Source organism: Rhinoderma darwinii, chromosome 12, assembly GCF_050947455.1.
Source record: "Rhinoderma darwinii isolate aRhiDar2 chromosome 12, aRhiDar2.hap1, whole genome shotgun sequence".
In the NCBI taxonomy this organism is placed as follows: Eukaryota; Metazoa; Chordata; class Amphibia; order Anura; family Rhinodermatidae; genus Rhinoderma; species Rhinoderma darwinii.
The window spans coordinates 50,541,519-50,559,922 of NC_134698.1; the positions used below are offsets into that span (position 1 = coordinate 50,541,519).

At 39.0% G+C, this 18,404-nt stretch overlaps 1 protein-coding gene across 4 annotated transcripts in view; it reads left to right on the plus strand.

Moving 5' to 3' along the window:
* The window catches only part of RYR3 (ryanodine receptor 3), a 658,838-nt gene that overhangs the window by 211,755 nt on the left and 428,679 nt on the right, over positions 1-18,404 (plus strand). The gene's annotated exons all lie outside the window — the stretch shown is intronic.

An 18,404-nucleotide genomic window follows, 5' to 3' on the forward strand; every position in this document is an offset into this window, starting at 1 on the left:
CACCAGCAGTTTATTTGAGCCACACCGAAACCACCATGTTCGGTAAGCAGTTCGGTGAGCAAAACTGCTCACCACAGTGAACAGGTTTTGGTGGATTCAGTGGCAAACTTCCAGGATATTTCAGACAGAATTGTATCAACGTTTTATCTTCTTTGACATATACACGGTGCCACAGCTAGATCCTTTACAGGACAGCTAATCTTGTGAACAGTTTCATTACGCGTTCTCTGTCACAAGGTGTTACATTTTACGCTGAGAGGATATACTAGCTAATCTACAATCTTGTGTTTCACACTTTACTGTGGAACATACCAGAAAATATTGTAATAATGCAATTAATGTATATCCCTCTGGTACATGTCTGCCAAGACGATCACTCAAGCAGATTTACTGATGATTATTTTATAATACTATCAAGGGCATGTCAGTATGTTGTGTTTTTCACTCTCTCGTGAGCCCAGCGGCATTGCAAAGAAATAAAACTGCAAAATACAGTTCAGAGAGAAATAGACAGAAATCTGAGATTAAAAAGTCAATATTCGGAGTTAGGAGAATTCTGAGATAAAGAATGGCAGAATTATAATGGTGGCCATAGACCTTAGATTACGACCGCGTACTATGCAGCTTATCGATCATACGTTGGATCGTACATACGAGCAATCTAATCATCAACATGTCAAATCTAGCTCACTGATAAGGGGCATCATTAGGGTAAAATTAATAATAGTCCAAAATGTTTACAATTCTATATCACTCAAGATCCCAGCATCAGCATCCAACCTCACTAGTGTTCCATAACCTAATGGGAAAACTTCCTAGAGGAGGGAAGGCTGTTAGCAGCGAAGAGAGGACCAAATGACCATGGATTTATAAGGTAGAATTATAGTATTTGGACTCATTATAGCAATCTCATTAAAATGAAGATGTTTTTAAAAAAAAAAATAATAATTATTTCAGCTTAAAATAATACAGTATGACATTTTTCAATTCAGAATGTTTGCTCTTGCAAAGTTCATACTAAGAGAAAATAACATTGTAAGTTATTGAATTCATTTGATATGCCTAGCTGAGGAGCAGATTCATCTTACGTACAGTTTTTTTTTCACCAGCTGTCCTGGCTGAATCTCAGGAGCTGTTATCAAATTATCATTTTTACTGATCCTTTCAAGAGCAGCCAAACCAAGAAAATGGGAATTTTCTGGAAGTTTCCCATGGATTTATTCTCATGCTGACAGAATGCGTAGAGGATAAAGTATCTGTGACATGAAACTTCCTGTGTTATTTTACCAGTTCCTTCAACTCGCATATCGCTTTGTTATACTAACTTGTTCAGGTTCAGAAGGGAGGGAGTTTTTGTTTTTTGTCTTGTTTTACATGGTAATGGATCCCAGAGAGGGGAAAATGATACAGCTTTCCATTGAGAAAGGAGCTTGTTCCTAAAATAATTGTATTTTTTACATGCACTGTCTGAACATGGCCTAAATTATGTAGTCTTATATCCACTAGAGCTGGCCAAACACATTCGATAAAACTCGGCTGAACCCGCCCATCTCGGTGGGATCAGCTAGTTAACTAACGTATATGAGGGCTTCCCAACTTTTTCCCAACAGCAGATGTTGGAAAAAAAAAAACATTGGGCTTGCTGGAATTCAGCAGCTTATTCTCCTCTGCCCATTGTCATAAACATGCATGCTCAGCTGGACGTGTGCATGTTTATGGTGTAGTCAGAAGAAATACCTTTTGGTCACAAGTACAATCTTGTGCATGCCTACCTTAATTGTCTGAAGTTTTTGGCCTACCTTATTACAAAGTCATTTACTTTTCAAGTATAGAGTCACTATAATGTTAATTTTTTTACCCATTACCTAGACCAGTGATCTTCAACCTGTAGCTATCAGTGCATGGTGAGAGGTGTAGTTTTTTCAACCGCTGGATAGCCACAGGTTAGAAATTACTGACCTAAATTAACCAGATTTTCAGTGTTTAGTTTTTAGAATTAATGAAATGCTGACATAGACTTTGACTGTTTTCCAAAAATAAACTAAATTTCAGTTATGAAATCTCTTTTTTTTTTTATCCCAAAATAATACTTAAGAACAATAGTATATAATGGGGGCCTGGGAAGGTCTCTCCAAGTGCACACATTATGGGATTCTCGGGCTGCCAACCTTCTTTTATATCTTTTCTGGAAAATTTGCCAAAAATCACAGACTGAGAAAATCTTTATTGACAAATTGGAAAACCAAAAATTATCTATAGTTATTAATAATAAATATCAACAGCTTAAATACTAATATTAGCAGCAGTTACTACGACCTTTAGGCTGGGTTCACACACAGCGCATAAATTATGCCGTGGAACCAGCCTAAAAATCTGTATTTAGGTTTTCAGCCTCTTGACGCAAACAATAATTTTTCCATTCACTGACAGCAGGTAGAGATTTCGGAAATGGTGAGTATTTTGCCTTTTGAATATTGGATGTTTCTATTAGTTACTTTATAGTGAAATGTTTAGCAAAGTTCAAATATGTTTATGTATTAGAACATCTCTATAGCACCCTGAATTTACTGTTTGAAATTTTAATACTTTTGAACATATTACGGTTTGATCTACCAATGATTTACTGACATATTTCAATATTAAAAATTGGTTTTCCTCCTCCTAAGGATAATGGCTATAGTACCCCAAATGTTTATAAATCACAAGATACACTTTTAGTTTATATTTTCGTGCTGTTGCCTCGCTGCTGGTGCCATGGTCCCTTGCAGCATGGTGTTTACCTATAAGATTGGATGACTGGCCAATCACCGGCTGCAGTTCGGATATTAGTATGTACAGCTCATGAGATTGTCTGCCACACCTGGGGACCATAACATCGGTGAAGCGTGAATGATACAGAGTTTGAAGGGTGAGTATAGTGCATTGTGATACTTTTAGACAGTTGTGACACAATGGTTATTATCCTTAGGGGTAGGAAAACCCCTTCATTATGAACGAAGATATTAAAAACAATTAAAAAAAACTGTAGGAGGAGCTACCCATAGTAACCAATTAAATTCTTGCTTTCATTTTCAGCCTACTTAAGAAATGTGACAACTGTAATCGGATTGTTCACAATGGGTTTATGATGGTTGTTTGTTTTTATTTTTATAACTTTCACTTTATTTTACAGGTATATACCTATTTTGTTCTAAAGTTTACCCGTATTCCTTTCCTTTCTCCCATCTTTTGGTTGAACTTGATGGAAATAAGTATTTTTTTCAACCGTACGAACTATGTAATAACTGATATGTATTGTTAGGGTATGTTCACACGGCCTATTTTCAGCCGTTTTTCAGACCGTAAACGCCCAAAAAAATGACTAAAAATACAGAGGCTGGACGCCTCCAAACATCTGCCCATTGATTTCAATGGGAAAAACAGCGGTTCGTTCAAACGCGGTGTTTCCCCCCCCCCCCCGTTTGAAAAAACGGCGCGTAAAAAAAACCTCGTAAAAAGAAGTGCATGTCACTTCTTTGAGCCGTTTTTGGAGCCGTTTTTCATTGGGTCAATAGAAAAACAGCTCCAAAAACGTCTCTAAAAAACGCAGCAAATAACACCTAATGCATAAAAAAACGGCTGAAAATCAGAGGCTGTTTTTCCTTGAAAACCGCTCTGTATTTTACAGCCGTTTTTGTTTGCTGTGTGAACATACTCTTAAAGTGAAGCCCCATTTTTGAACCCACCAATAAAATTTTATTTTTGGATCTGTTGATTTTTAGCAGCAGAATTATTCCAATAATGCAGATGCAGGTGCAGGTCGAAAATGTCAAATTCCCTGTCACTCCACACAAACATACACTCTTTTTTTAACAGCCTACATCTTATATGTGTAGTCCATTGCAATGCTTCCTAAAAAAGCATTATGTAATCTTCTGATGGCTCTGCATGGGATTAATTGTTTTTTATCCCCTTAAGGGCTTGTTCAAACTGAGTTTTCTGGCTCTGTTTTTGACGTGGAAACCACGTCGGAAATTGCGCCAAAAAAACGGCTGAAATCGCCTCCCATTGATTTCAATGGGAGGCAGAGGTGTGTTTTTCCTGCAAGCGGAAAAAAATGCATGCGGGAAAAAAGGCAACATGCTCTTTCTTTCTGCAGTCCCGTCTTTGACCTCCCATTGAAATCAATAGGAGGCAGAGAAAGAATTTTTCGCCTACGGCGATCAATGGCCGCGGCCGATTAAAGTCGCAGCGAAGAAAGTGCAGGCAGGTCAAAACCTGCCTCAAAATTCCTTCAGAAATGTTGAGGCAGATTTTTCTGCCTGCAAAAAACTCTGTGTAAACATGCTCTTATACCACACAAATTTTGCGCTTTAATGACCAAACTGTTTTATACATTTTATGCTCGTGTTAGTTAAACAGGTATAACTTTTTTATGTTTTATGCAATTAAAGTCCCTTTTACGTTGTTCTTTTCATGACAGATAGGGCTTTATTTATTTTTTACATGCATATTTGTTGTTTGCGTGACAAAGAATAAAAACAATAACAACAAGTTTAAACTATTTTTTTTTATTTATTTTTTTAACCAATTGGAGGAATACTGAAATAGAATTTGTATTTGTGTCAGCTATTGTCGAACGCTTATTATCATATATAACCTGGCCTAGATAGTGAAATATTGTTGAGGCTACAGTTTTAGACACATTTAATAGTTTATCATTATTTTTTTTTTGTGGTGTTTTAACCACCAATACGCCTTTTCACGGAGGTCACTAATGGGCCTTCAACTAGGCTGCTGCTCTTTCACGGCGGCCTAGTTTAAATTCTGTATGGGTCCCAAGCGGGCTTGAGCAGGTGCTTGCTTGTCTTATGACAGCCAGACTCCTGCTCTAACGGTCGCAATGTAAATTTCCTTAGATTGCTACCGTTTAACCCCTTAGATGCCCTCAGGTCAATAGCGACCGTGGCATGTAAGTGGTTTACAGAGGGACGGGAGTCTCATTAGGGGACTCCACTATTTGATTGTTCGATTGCTTATATAATGCTTTGGGATACTTAGTATACCAAAGCATTTTTGCCTGTCAGTGTAAAACTAAGAAGTAATGTATTAGGCCATGCATCTGACATGGCCCAGCAGGCATACAGCCATGGCAGGCCTGGGTGCCTTTGTTATGCCCCAAACTGCCATGGCTACCTATCGGCAGCCCGCGATCGCATTTGCGGCCTGCCGATTGGTTGCAATGGCAGCCAGGGGCCTAACAAAGGTCCTCATATGTCCTTATAGCTCGATGTGAATGCAACGATGGGAGAACAAAAAAATTGCTTGATCACGAAGGCCTAAAATTGGCTGATCACTAAGGGGGTTCAATTGTCCCCGAGAAGGTCAGAAAAGACCTCTGCCTGACATATATATATTTTTTTACCTTATTTTGTACACTACATATTTCTCCTATAAATGAGCCAGGAAGACGTACTCCAGTTACAGGGGAAACCAACCCTCACAATTAGGTCACAATTAGGGCTGTGCTAGTTAGACCCAGCAGCCCTGTTCTTTGACAGTTGTCCTGGTGATCCAAGGACCAGCGCTGTGTATATACAGATTGATAAGCAGAAATGGTAAAAAAAAAGTTTCTGTCTTCTCTTATACGTGCCCAGCTGTCAATGACAACTGGGCAAGTGACTTATTCTGCAGTGTCATGTTTTTCTGCCGCTGCGGAATAAAGCCCCTTAACAGCTACTGTAAAAATACGTATGGGTGGTTATTAAGGGATTCAAATTATTTTCCACTTGTATCCATATTATACTAAGAGGAGCAGGTATAGGGGGTACGGATGTAGCAGGTCCATTCGGTCCCTGGAGCTTGAGGGTGCCCAAAAGTCTCTCTGCCACATAAGAACCTGCTGTTGTGACACCAGAATTAAAGATTGAACATGGTAGGTCGGGCGACCTGGTGTAGATTTTGCATTGACGTTCAGGAGCTTCAAGTTACGCCTCTCATTAATGGAAATCTTATGCAGCCAAAAGGAGTGATTCTAATAATAACATTATAATGGGGATTTCTGTTTATGCAATTCCCTCATATAATGGTGGCTTCAAAGGTGGAGCTTCAAGGGCTTCCGTACTAATGTAAATATATGTTACAAAGGGTCAGCACATTTTGTAATATACGTTCGCCCATCTTTACTAATGCTGCCTAATAGTTAGACAGCGTAAACTTAGACCAGGCAGGCACAAAATCTGACAAATTTATCACAGAAGTGCATGCTTCAAGATCATTTTGGTGCATCTTACATGGCCTGTTAGACACTTTTCTCTTCCATGACATGCTGGACAATTTTCTCCTTTTTATACCACTTTTGATTTATCTTGTTTTGTGCCAGAATTTTGTGCCAGTTTTTTGGTGCACATTGGCGCATTTTAAGCAACGCCCAACTTTCTACAATCCACAACCCTTTTCGGAGAAAATCTTTTTTAAAAGTGTTTGGTGAGGTACAAACTCAAAATCTGCACCAACCTGCGGCAATTTGCCCAAACTTTGGCGCATTTTTCAACAGTTTTTAGACCCAGACACGGTAGTAAATTTGTCCCATAGTGTTAAAATTCTGCCTCTTCAAGCATCTACAACATGTACGCACGAGTAAGCTAGATTCAATTGAACTTAATAGATCGGCTGCAGGTCTGGCCTTGTGAGCCTAGTTCCGTTTGCAGAGGCAGGATTGTAACACAATGTATATGACAAAGTGTTAACACTTGATGTCCTGACCCTTAGTAAAATATGTTTTACATTAGTACGGTTATTTGTTAGATATAGCTAAAAAATGGTAACATGGGAAAATTGTGGCCATGAAATGTCTAGGCCAAATGGATTTATTGTATAATAGTGAAATGATCTATGAAGTCAATATAATATTCACTCTATTATTTTGTTTTTGACCTTGATAGCCTAGAGACCTGTCCAGATGGGTATGTTGTCCTCTCTGTCTCCTCTCTCCTAGCACTCTTTTTTTTGCATGGGGATCGTGATGATTTGATCATTTTCACTTGAGAGCCCAGCACGCCATCTATCCCTCCATGCTATAGATGTCATATTTAATAGAAAATGTAAATGTAGCCATCTGTCATTGTGGTAACTATCACTGAACAAATAGTCTATCATTTCAATGGCAAGGATGAGGTTTAATATTCTATAGTTTATAATAATAGTATAAGTATCGGGGTTGTCCGGTTTCAGTAATATAATGTTATTTTTTTTTTATAAGCAAGTTATACAATTTTACAATATACTTTCTATATTAATTTCTCACGTTTTCAAGATCTCTTCTTCTTTTTATTCAGTAGGAACATTCAATATTTACTTCCAGACACAGCTCTAAAACACATACTGTAACGAGTCGTGCACCTGTGTGTCCATCACCTGACCAGGACAGAATTTTATTTACTGGAAGTAAGCAATGAATGTTCCTACTGAATGCCAAACAAGCAGAGATCTAGAAAACCGTGTTAATACACAGGATCTATATTGGGAAATTTTATAATTTGTAAATTGTATAATTGTATAATTTTTAATTATACAAAAAATTATATTTCTTTGCTGAAACCGGACAACCCCTTTAAGAAAATGCATCAAAGAGGCAATTTATATAATCTTATTTCTGCTCATGGTTTATTTGACTGGGCCAGCCTGTTCCATATGTGATTCATGGAGCCATTCTATTATGATCTACTGTATTAGGCATGTATGTGCTCCTCTGATGTAAACTGAGTACAGCCTGCAGATAAAGTCTACTGCCGGTTTCCCTTGGTTGCATTGGGATTTTACTGGGGAGGTGGTCACATTTTGTTTTACATGTTTTGTATATAAAGTAACCTGGAGCTATACAATTCAGTTGTAATAACAGTAGTCTCTTAAAGAGCATTTCCACCTCACTGTATAATCCTGTTTAAATTTGATTCAACTATATGTTCGTTATATCTATTTCTTTCCTCTCGTGTTTAAAAAAAAAAAAATAATAGGTTTCCCCACACGCTTTAATGGGGTAGTATCATCTTAGACATTGGTGGCATATCGCTAGGATATGCCACTAATGTCCAAGCGGTTGGATTCCAATTGCTGTGACCCCTCCTGACAGCCATGCTAGGAAAGACTATCCAAGGCTGTCCATGGTGTGCTTACAGAAATCAAAGTGGCATGGTGTTTCCCTAGCTCCACTGCCACGTTCTAGCGATCAGAAGGGGTCACAAAAGTTGAACACTTGCCAATCGGACATTGGTGGCATACCCTAACCATGATGAATCAACCCCTTTAATGGCATATTTGCCTACTTTAGGCAGCAGGGGAAACCATTGGCATAGATGACAGCATAAAAAGGTAGAATTGTCAATCTGGAGTCAAAGAAAGCAGGGTGACAACTTCTTTAGTAGTTTTAACTGTTGCAATATTGTGTACTTTTAGGTGGAAATTGCACTTTAATATGAGAAAATATTGTTTGGGGATCAGTCATAGAAAATGTTCTTGTCACAAGAACAATAACAAATGATTTCCATGCTTCGTCAACCATACCTGTAGAGATGTAGTGTCTCTATCATTCACTATCTGTCATGTGTGTGCTATGCATTGATTATTGCGTATTAAAACAGTTCATCAAAGTCAAACTACTCATTCTACTTTATGCCTTTACATTCAGTCATCACACAACATGTTCAACCAGACAGGTCGTAATAGCCAAGTCAACATTATTTTCCAGAGTGGTAACCAGAATGAGAGGGTAATGTGAACAAAATCCATATTTTTCTGAATGGAAAGGTGAATTGACCAAAGGTGCTCTCAAGTGAAAATAACTGCTCACTAATCTCCCCAGTATGGTTTTCTTCCTTTCTCTTCTTGTTCACCAGTTCCTTTGATTTGCTTGTTTAGGTTTTTTCTAGATGGATCTGTGTGCTGACTGTTCACTGTATTATAATCTTTTTCAAACTAGTATGAAACAATGTCTTTTAATAGCAGGATATCGGTGTATACAGATTTGCTTACCTTCAACGGCCTGACTAAGTTTCATACAAAATTACTGTCTTTTACACATTCATTGTTACACAAGAGTATGACGACTTGCAAACATTTACGCAAATTACCATTTCTGTATATGTCATACCACAAATACATTGCTTGAATATCAGATTGGCTTCTGATCTTGGACCAGTATTCACTGGTTGGAAAAATGCTGTTCTTAAAAATCTCCAAGCCTGGTAAGTATTCCACACCACTTGAATCTCTTGCCTCCTCATTCTCTAGTGTGGAAGAAGAGAAGTGAAATAAAGACCGCTATGGTCAGGTTGGAAACAAAGTGTTCAGTGCGGAATACACATAAACAATCTGCAACAAATGACAGTACAATGCAAGTGAATGGGATTTTAGAAAACCGCAATAACATGATGCAATAAACATATATTCAGATTGTAATCATGCTGCAGACTTTAACCACTTCCCGCATTTGAGTGTTACTGTATGCCCATTTTAATGATGCCTTAACGCAAATACACATCCGGGAAATATACAGCCAACATCCCACTGCAATGGCGGAGATCACCGTTATTGCCGATCACCGCCGTTTAATCCCTTAGATGCCTGCGGTCAATAGGTCAAACCTGGATTCCCTTCATGGGTTCTCCTGACTGAAAGGTCCGACGGAACCCATGAACGGAGTCCAAATGCAGAAGTGAACGAAGCCTTACAAATCCACCAGTAATTCTGAGTCATGAACGTCATTAGCTCAGTCTATTATATGCAAATTCATAAATTAATGGGCCACCTTAGCTAATAGGTTCCTGTGCAACTGCACAGGTTTCACATATCGGTGGCTATCAGTAAAGAGGACAAAAAAAGCCTTTTTACATCGAGCGACACTCGGCCACTGCAGTGAGCGCCGATCAACGAGACATCGTTGATCGGCGCTTGCTGACTCCTGTCACAAGGAGCTATAAATGGGGACAAGCGGTCGTTACTCCGATCACTCGTCCCATCCATTATTATTATGTCGGCAGCGCGTCTCCCTGTTTACACAGAGAGATGTGCTGCCGACAAAGATTATCTTTTACTTTTTTTAAATGATACGACCAGCGTTTGCTCGTTCATCTGCTGATTGCTGCCCTTTTTACACCGGGCAATTATCGGCAACGAGCGTTATATGAACGCTTGTCTGCCCGATAATCGTCCTGTGTAAAACCCCCTTAATCCTCTATACTGTGACTTTGCATGATGTTCACTAGGAACAAGACACATCTATTCTTGTAGTCCTATTTACTGTAATAGAAAACTATTAGCTAACAAAGAAAATATACAAAATAATATGTGCTAACCACAGATACATTTTTCGTACATTTAAATAGCTACTTCACCTTTATACAAGCCAAGATATAAAACTATTTATAGAATTTTACTATAGTCTTAGAGTCAGGCCATGTAATATAATGGACCATTGCTAGTCAAATCACAGATTTATTATGGTGACATTGCGAGTGACTTTTTCTTTTCTAACCACAATATATTTTATCGATTATTCCTCTTGGCTGATATATAAAAGTCAACCAAGACGCATATGGAATTTAACATATTTTAATATTGTCATAAACTTGAACATAATGGAACTACGATACACTTTATTATCATTTATCTCATGTAAACCTTTGCTGTAACAAAGAGGTCATCAGACTAAAAGGTAGAGATTGTCTTTTAAAGCAATTAATTTACAGACGTATTCAAAGTGCAAAAAATCCAGAATATAACTAATTTGTTCGTTGTGTGGGCTGGATTATAGCACAGGCAAGAGCTGCAATTGTCCCAGGACCTCCAATATTTAGATGCTTACACCAAGCATAACCACTTTAACCTTCCTCTCTGGTGGAGGTTGCAAACTTATCTCATGCTGTTTAGTCTTTGTTCACATCTGCGTCGGGGTCCCGTTCTGACATTCCGTCTGAGGTTTCCGATAGAACGGGACCCTGAGCAGACACAAACTGACACCGACGGAAACCAGAGGTTTCCGTTTCCATCACCATTGATTTCAATGGTGACGGATCCGGTGCGCATGGTTTCCGTTTGTGTCTGTTGTACACCGGACCCGTCGTTTTGCCGGAAGCTATAGCGTAGTCGACTACGCTAAAGCTCCTGGCAAAATGATGGGTCCGGTGCACAACAGATACAAACGGAAACGGATCCGTCAACATTGATATCAATAGTGATGGAAACGGAAACCTTATCTAGATTGTTTATATCACTGTATTGTGCGAACTTTATGGTACTATTATATAAATACTTTGTATTATGAGTATTTAGCATTTCATAACATTCCTTGCCGTAGTAGTGTACATTGCACTTCCACCATAAAAATGCCCCTCCATTTTAGTACATGTGCCATTTATGTGGGGTCCTACTGGTTAGATTTCCTCAATGCAATGAATAAAAGATCTGTTGCCTTTTTAGCTTCTTTTTTTTTTTAAATGAAACTGAGCTACTTCCAACCAGTTGCTGGGTTAAGAATTGCAACCTGCTGTGGGAAATTTAACTTTTAAGCAAATTAAAAAAAGGTCAATGAGCAACAACAAAGTAGGCAAAGATATTAGGGAATTGTATTAACAGTGGTTCACTTAATATTGTTATTAACCCAAGTTTCTCCCTTACTAGCGTCAATGATTTGCAAAATAATGTAGGTCAGCAGCAGTGAATTCATATTCCAAATCTCTTTTTATTAGGGAAAAAACAAAAGTGGTGAAAACGTATAAAGTACCATACAGTATATCTATGTAGGGGTTGGGTGCAGATAGTCGGTATGCGCAGAAAGCCCAGCTGAGGTCTCTTACTTAAATGAGTTTTTCAAGATGAGTAAGTTACTAAATTAGACAACATGCTCTACATACATAAAGAGGGGTGATGTGCATGGGACTTATGTCTCCAGTCAACCAAATTGAAGTAGTAGAAATGTAACTAATGGGTTTTGAGGGAAAGGGTGACCCTCTTAGAGGATTGGAAGGCTAACCAAGTTCTCCATGTGGTTTTCAACCCGCTTGTACCTCCATTCTACTTATAGAATCTATTTTATTAACCGTTAACTGGAAGGTGGGTCTTGGTATCCAGTGTGCAGTTGAATTTTAGAATGGAGATTGAAAAATGGAAATGGCATCATGATTGGAACATCTGCTGCAGGGAATGCTATAAGACCTTGCCTTGACACTGCCTTGTTTTCACAGGCTAATGATTGGGAACGAGTGTTCCTACGTGTAAAAGCACCTTTAGAGGTAGGGTATCTAGATGGAGAGATAGGGGTTTGTCCAATTTCACAAAGAGGTGCAGCAGTTAAGACAAGTTGTTTATTGGTATTTGTGCTTAATGGGGTTTTCTGATATAGGACGCCCATTATTAAATACCCTATTAGGGAATTCCAAGTTTATAGAGAGGGTTCTTCCTCTCACTCTGGAGGACCCACCACGTCCATGAATTTAATGCTTCATTTCCCCTGTGGTGGTGCTGCAGGGAAATTAAACACTTGCTGCAATGTTTCTCACAGATTACAGCTGATGTGTTAATTGTAGGGGGAACCTTCTAACAAAAAAAACAATTATCTTAAGAAGGCAAACCCCTTTAACTATATGAAGACAGTTCTTTGCATGTCAGGCCAACCCGCCTTTACAGATGCAGCCCTTATTTTTGGCCAGCCATTACCGCCGCTGTCTTAGTGGAATTGTACAATACTCAGTCATTATTTATTTTCGTATTTCAAAACACTGGAACTGCTTCTACCTTTATTACCAGCAGCGCCGTTTAAGGTCCACCAATTTTTTCCTTCCTGCAAATACTTTACAGCGGTAACCACCTCCAGTTACTGGATGGGACCTGGCTGCAGCGGTCTAATAATACCTATTTCATTCTAAGTCTACAACAGCGTTGTGCCTGTGCACAACGCCAAGAGGTGAGCTAAATTGACTTTCCTCTGTTTATTCCATTCTTTTTGGTGATCTGCACCATGTGGCTCCGTGCGTTTTTTGCCTTTTTCTCTAAATACTCAGTCAAGGCCAGGTTTAAAAAATGATAAATCACACCTTATATTAAAATATACTAAACCACAGAAAATAGAGTAAACGAATAAATATAAACACACAAGTGTTCCCCCAACTAGTTGCCTTCACTCTCACTAAATTGCCGGGTTGGCCAGTTCGGACAAAAGCCGCACGTGTCAGCGATGAGCCGCTAAGTTTCTGTTCAGCTTTTTCCGGAAATCAATGTAGCAGTGTAGGGGCTCAATAGAAAGTCAATGAGCCCGTACTCCAATAAATCAGGAAAAAGCCGAACAGAAACTAAGCGACCCAGCGCTCACACGAGTGCTTCTGCCGCTACGTTCCAGCGATTGGTGGGGGTCTCAGTGCTCGGACACCCACCAATCAAAACTTCTGACATGTCACTATGACATGTCAGAAGTTTGTTGAATGTTTAGTTACCCTTTAAGATTGGCTTGTAGGCGAGATCACTTCCTGGATCTCAAATCCGTCACTCCTGCTGATGGACTGTTTGGCTGAGATTTTCGACCCGTAGCCCAGACTCCATGTCCCACACTCATTGGTCCTTTCTCTAAGCTGCCCCCAGAGAACTCAAGCAAGCTTGGAGCCACCAACAACATTCCATAATACATCATTCATTAATAGTATCACTTTTGTACAGATGTCCAATAAACTTGATGTGCGCTGACCTGCAGCAGGCCCTTTTTTCAACATCTAGCCAGGTTTTGCCTCAAACTACAAATCCCCTCATGAGCTAGCAAACAGCACTCGTCTCTACAAAGAAAACTTTGGTATTGCCTACTTAAATGTTAATGGAAGACTCTGAAGAATATCTATGCAAACCAAAGTAAGCCAAAAATGTCAGGTATAATAGGTTAACAGGTGATTAAATAATTCTAGTCATGTTAAAGTACATAGGATATTCTTTATTACATATTTGTGATGACATCCTTACATAAATTATAAAATATTATGAAAAATTATAAATGTCTGTCTGCTAGCTCACAACTAAAAAAAACTTGAGATTGAACTGAAAATTATGTTGCATCTGTGCCTTTTACTCCATTAGGCCTCACCACAGCCTCCACTTATGTTTTTGAGAAACACATCCAATTTATGGTCTTTAGCCTTCATGCAAGAGCCACGATTTCTACATAATACATGGCATAGATGTTTTATTTGGTTAGCTGTTTTGTATATCAGTGAAACACTTTCCCCCAGCAGGAACTAGAGCTGAGCTGTCAGAATGAAAGTGGTGATGCAGTATTTTTTATCTATGCCTTTAATTGGTGTGTTGCAGACCCAGTGGCAGTGAAGAGACCCTTGGGACAGTGTGCAGCATGGACATTTGCTCATTTAAGTGTGTTGGCTGCAGACCTGAAACAATCCTGCTGAGTGTGCACATCTGAGATCTCTATGGTGTTGGCAGGATTGCATTCTAATAATCTTATCCTGTGATCAATCAAAACACATTCCCTTTAGTTGTATTTGCAATACACAAATTGACTATACTTTATATGATTTTTTTAACTCATTTACTAATTTAGTCAAAATCCTAGTGTAGCATATAGTAAGTGATCACTTTCTAACTAAAGCCAATCCAGTTCACATATTTAAATACAGTAAACTATCAAATCAAGTTAGAGAGAGAGAAAGAAACACTGTTTGATGATCATTTTGATGCAGCTGCCATTTTTGCAAAAGTGATAACAAATGCAGCATGCTTACCAACATCATGATCCAACATTGCGAGACATTTCAAAGTATAGCTCTAGTTGTACTCTCCCACTCTTATGATACCTGTAAAATATAGTGCATGGGTCCATTTAATCAGAATTGGACCCCTGCACAATACTTTATGGGGCCCTATAGTTGCCACAGCAAGAGTACCACCCAGTGTTCAGGAGCATTTGTCTACGCTCATTGTAAGTTTGGGCAGGAGAGTACAACTGGAGCTACACTTAACATCAAGCATTTGTTCAGGAGAGTAACACCCCCAAAATGCTCAGAAATTATTATTTTCTTATACAAATTTGCACAAACCCGGCCCTTTTGCAGGCCGATTTCCAGGACTGTCCTGTTAAAGATCGTGACTCTTAGCAAGTATATTGCAGCATATTGCTTGTCACAGATCCTCAACCCAAATACCCTATGTATACCCGTCCTTATAAGAAATCAACTTCCATTATTTTTCAGTAATAATCATATAAAATCAGGGCCGATTCTAGCTTCTCTGCTGCCTGAGGTGAAAATAGAAATGTCGCCACCCCCTCCTCCTTCCTAAAATCTTGATTGACATTCCCCTGGCTGTTCTACATCACTACCAGCCTTCTTCAACTCTCATAAATGCGCCATGGCCTTGCCCTGCCCGGACAGATGCCGGGCAGAGTATACTTCGCTGCACTGTGCATATATAAGGAAACGGCGCATACGTGACAGTAGGAGGAGGCTGGTAATGATGTAAAATGTCCAGGGGGTGTCAATCAAGCATGGAAAGGCTGGTTTGGAGACTGGACTGAGTGACTCGGGACAGCGGCATCGCCCCACGACTTCTCAAAAGGTAGTTATGATATAGCGTGCACCGTTTTTAAGTTAATGTTATAGATTTTGCTGCATCTGTAAAACCATACAGGGGCATGTTTGGAAAGGTCATGTATTACGGGATGGTGGTGGTTTAGGAGAACCTGACAGGTTCTCTTTGAGTATAGTTAAATGCGACAATTCTAGCTGACCTGCAGTTTTTGTCCTTAATGATATATCCTACATAAATACACCACCAGAACCAAGCTCAGTATATAAATGCAGCACCGGAGCAAAGCTCAGTACATAAATATAGTACCAGAACCAAGCTCAGTACATACAGTAGATACAACGGCAAAACCAAGCTCAGTGCATAAATACAACACCAGAACAAAGTTCAGTACATAAATACAACACCAGAACCAAGCTCAGTACATAAATACAGCACCAGAACAAAGCTCAGTACATAAATACAGCACCAGAACAAAGCTCAGTACATATATAGAGCACCAGAACCAAGCTCAGTACATAAATAAAGCCCCAGTACCATGCTCAGTACATAGATAAATAGTCAAAACCAAGCTTGGTGCATAAATACAGCAACAGGAAAAAGTTCAGTACATAAATACTTCACAAGAACCAAGCTCAGTACATAAATACAGTACGAGAGCCAAGCTCAGTACATAAATACAGCCCCAGAACCAAGCTCAGTACATAAATACAGCACCGGAATGAAGCTCAGTATACAAATATAGCACCAGAACCAAGTTCACTACATAGATACAACACCAGAACCAAGCTCTGTACATAGTGCAGTTGACTATAATATGGTTTTGAGTAGGGCGCTTAAAGAGAATGTCCACCTTTGAGCGAAATTCGGGTTTTATTCTTTTAAATAGGTCTGAAATTCTGTGCTGATTAATTTCTTAATAAATCTTTATAGTGGAATGAGCTTTGTTTTTCTTATACAAGGCTCCAAATCTCCTGGATAGACATATAGTAAAATGATAACATTCTGATTACCTCCATCTCACTCCATACTGTTTATACATTGAACTAAAAAATAAAACGCTCAACAAGCTTCTTAGGCTTCGTTCACATCTGCATCAGGGCTCCGTTTATGGGTTCAGTGGGACCTTTCCGTCAGCTGAACCCATGAACGGAATCCAAACTGAAACAAACAGAAACCATAGGTTTCCGTTTGCATCACCGTTGATTTCAATGGTGACGGATCCGGTGAAAATTATTTCCGTTTGTCACCATTGTGTAATGGTTCTTTTGTTTTGACAGACCAGTACCGTAGTCAACTGCGCTACTTATTCCGTCAAAACAACAGAACCCTTACACAATGGTGACAAACGTAAACCATTTGCACTGGATCCGTCACCATTGAAACCAAAAGTGATGTAAACGGAAACCTAAGGTTTCCGTTTGTTTCAGTCTGGATTCTGTTTGTGGGTTCCCCTGACGGAAAGCTCCGACGGAACCCATGAACGGAGTCCTGACGCAGTTGTGAAAAAAGCATTCGCTCCCCTTATTGAAAGCTGAGCTCCAATACCTATAAAGATATTATATATATATATATATATATATATATATATATATATATATATATATATATTTATTATCTCAAATAGAAAAGAGCAGCGCTCAAAGGCAAATTCCAAAATGGATATGGGTGCCAAGCAGGTAATCCTGATCCAAGGACTGTAAGATATATACAAAGAAAGCATGCTTGAAAAAGGTCCTAAGGTTGGACAGAAACGTTGCATCTGTTTGTTGAATGGAATAAACCTCACTTTTTGCTATATCGGAGTGCTGCAGGACTTTGCGCTTCTTAATAAATTAGGGACATGTTGCTTCAGTGATTTTTATATTAAGACTGTTTTCTGAAAAGCCAGTCTATGCAGTCTTTGGTTCAGTTTTTTAAGCTAAAGCCGGAAGTGGATGCAAAAGAAGTGAAAGGTATAAAGAAAAGACTGCTGCTTCTCCATTCATTTGTGTCCACTCCTGTGTTTAGCTAAAAAAACGGAGCAAAATTCTGCTTCAGAACTGTGTGTGTGATCCTGTCTTATATGTGGTCTCCCACACAGTTTTTTTTGTGGCAGTTTTAAATTGAGTTTCTTTCTTTTTAGCCAAAGCCAGAAGTGGATTAAAAGGAATGGGACACATAAAGCAAGGACTAACTTCTCTTTCCTGCTGGGATCGACTTCTAGATTTGATTAGAAAAACTGCATCAAAAACTACAGTTGTGTTTTTTCTAAAAATGCTGTGTGTGAAACAACCCTAATGTTTGTCTTGAACATGACAATGACAACATGTATTACTCTACTTTATTTCTGCACATGTTTCGCTTTACAGCATTGGTTTGTTATATTTTAATGATTACTGTTGAGGATCTGCGCTATCTGTTTGCGTGTTGTGGCACGGCCATTCCTTTTTAGAACATGTTGACTTCTAGATTTTGCAAATCCTTGTTATATTTATAAGAAAAGCTTTTCTTTAGGCCTTATTCACAGGAGCGTGTCCGATTTGTGCCGCAAAAAAACAGATCGTTTTTCATGCATATGAATGTCCGTGTTGCGTCCATGTGGTTTTCCTGTGTCATCTGTTTTTCTTGTCCATTTTTCTCTGCAAGCATTCCTGGTTTCAGATTTTTTTTTTTCTGCATTTCTTAGCAACTGATCAGTAAAAAAAAACCCACAGCACATGGATGTCGTCTGTGTGCTGTCCATTTTTGTTCGTGCACTATTGACTTCAATAGGTCAGTTTAGTCTGCAAAAACGGACCAGATTAGGACATGCTGTAAATTTCTCACAGCAGACACACGCCCCGTGAAAAAAAACACGGACGTGTGAATAC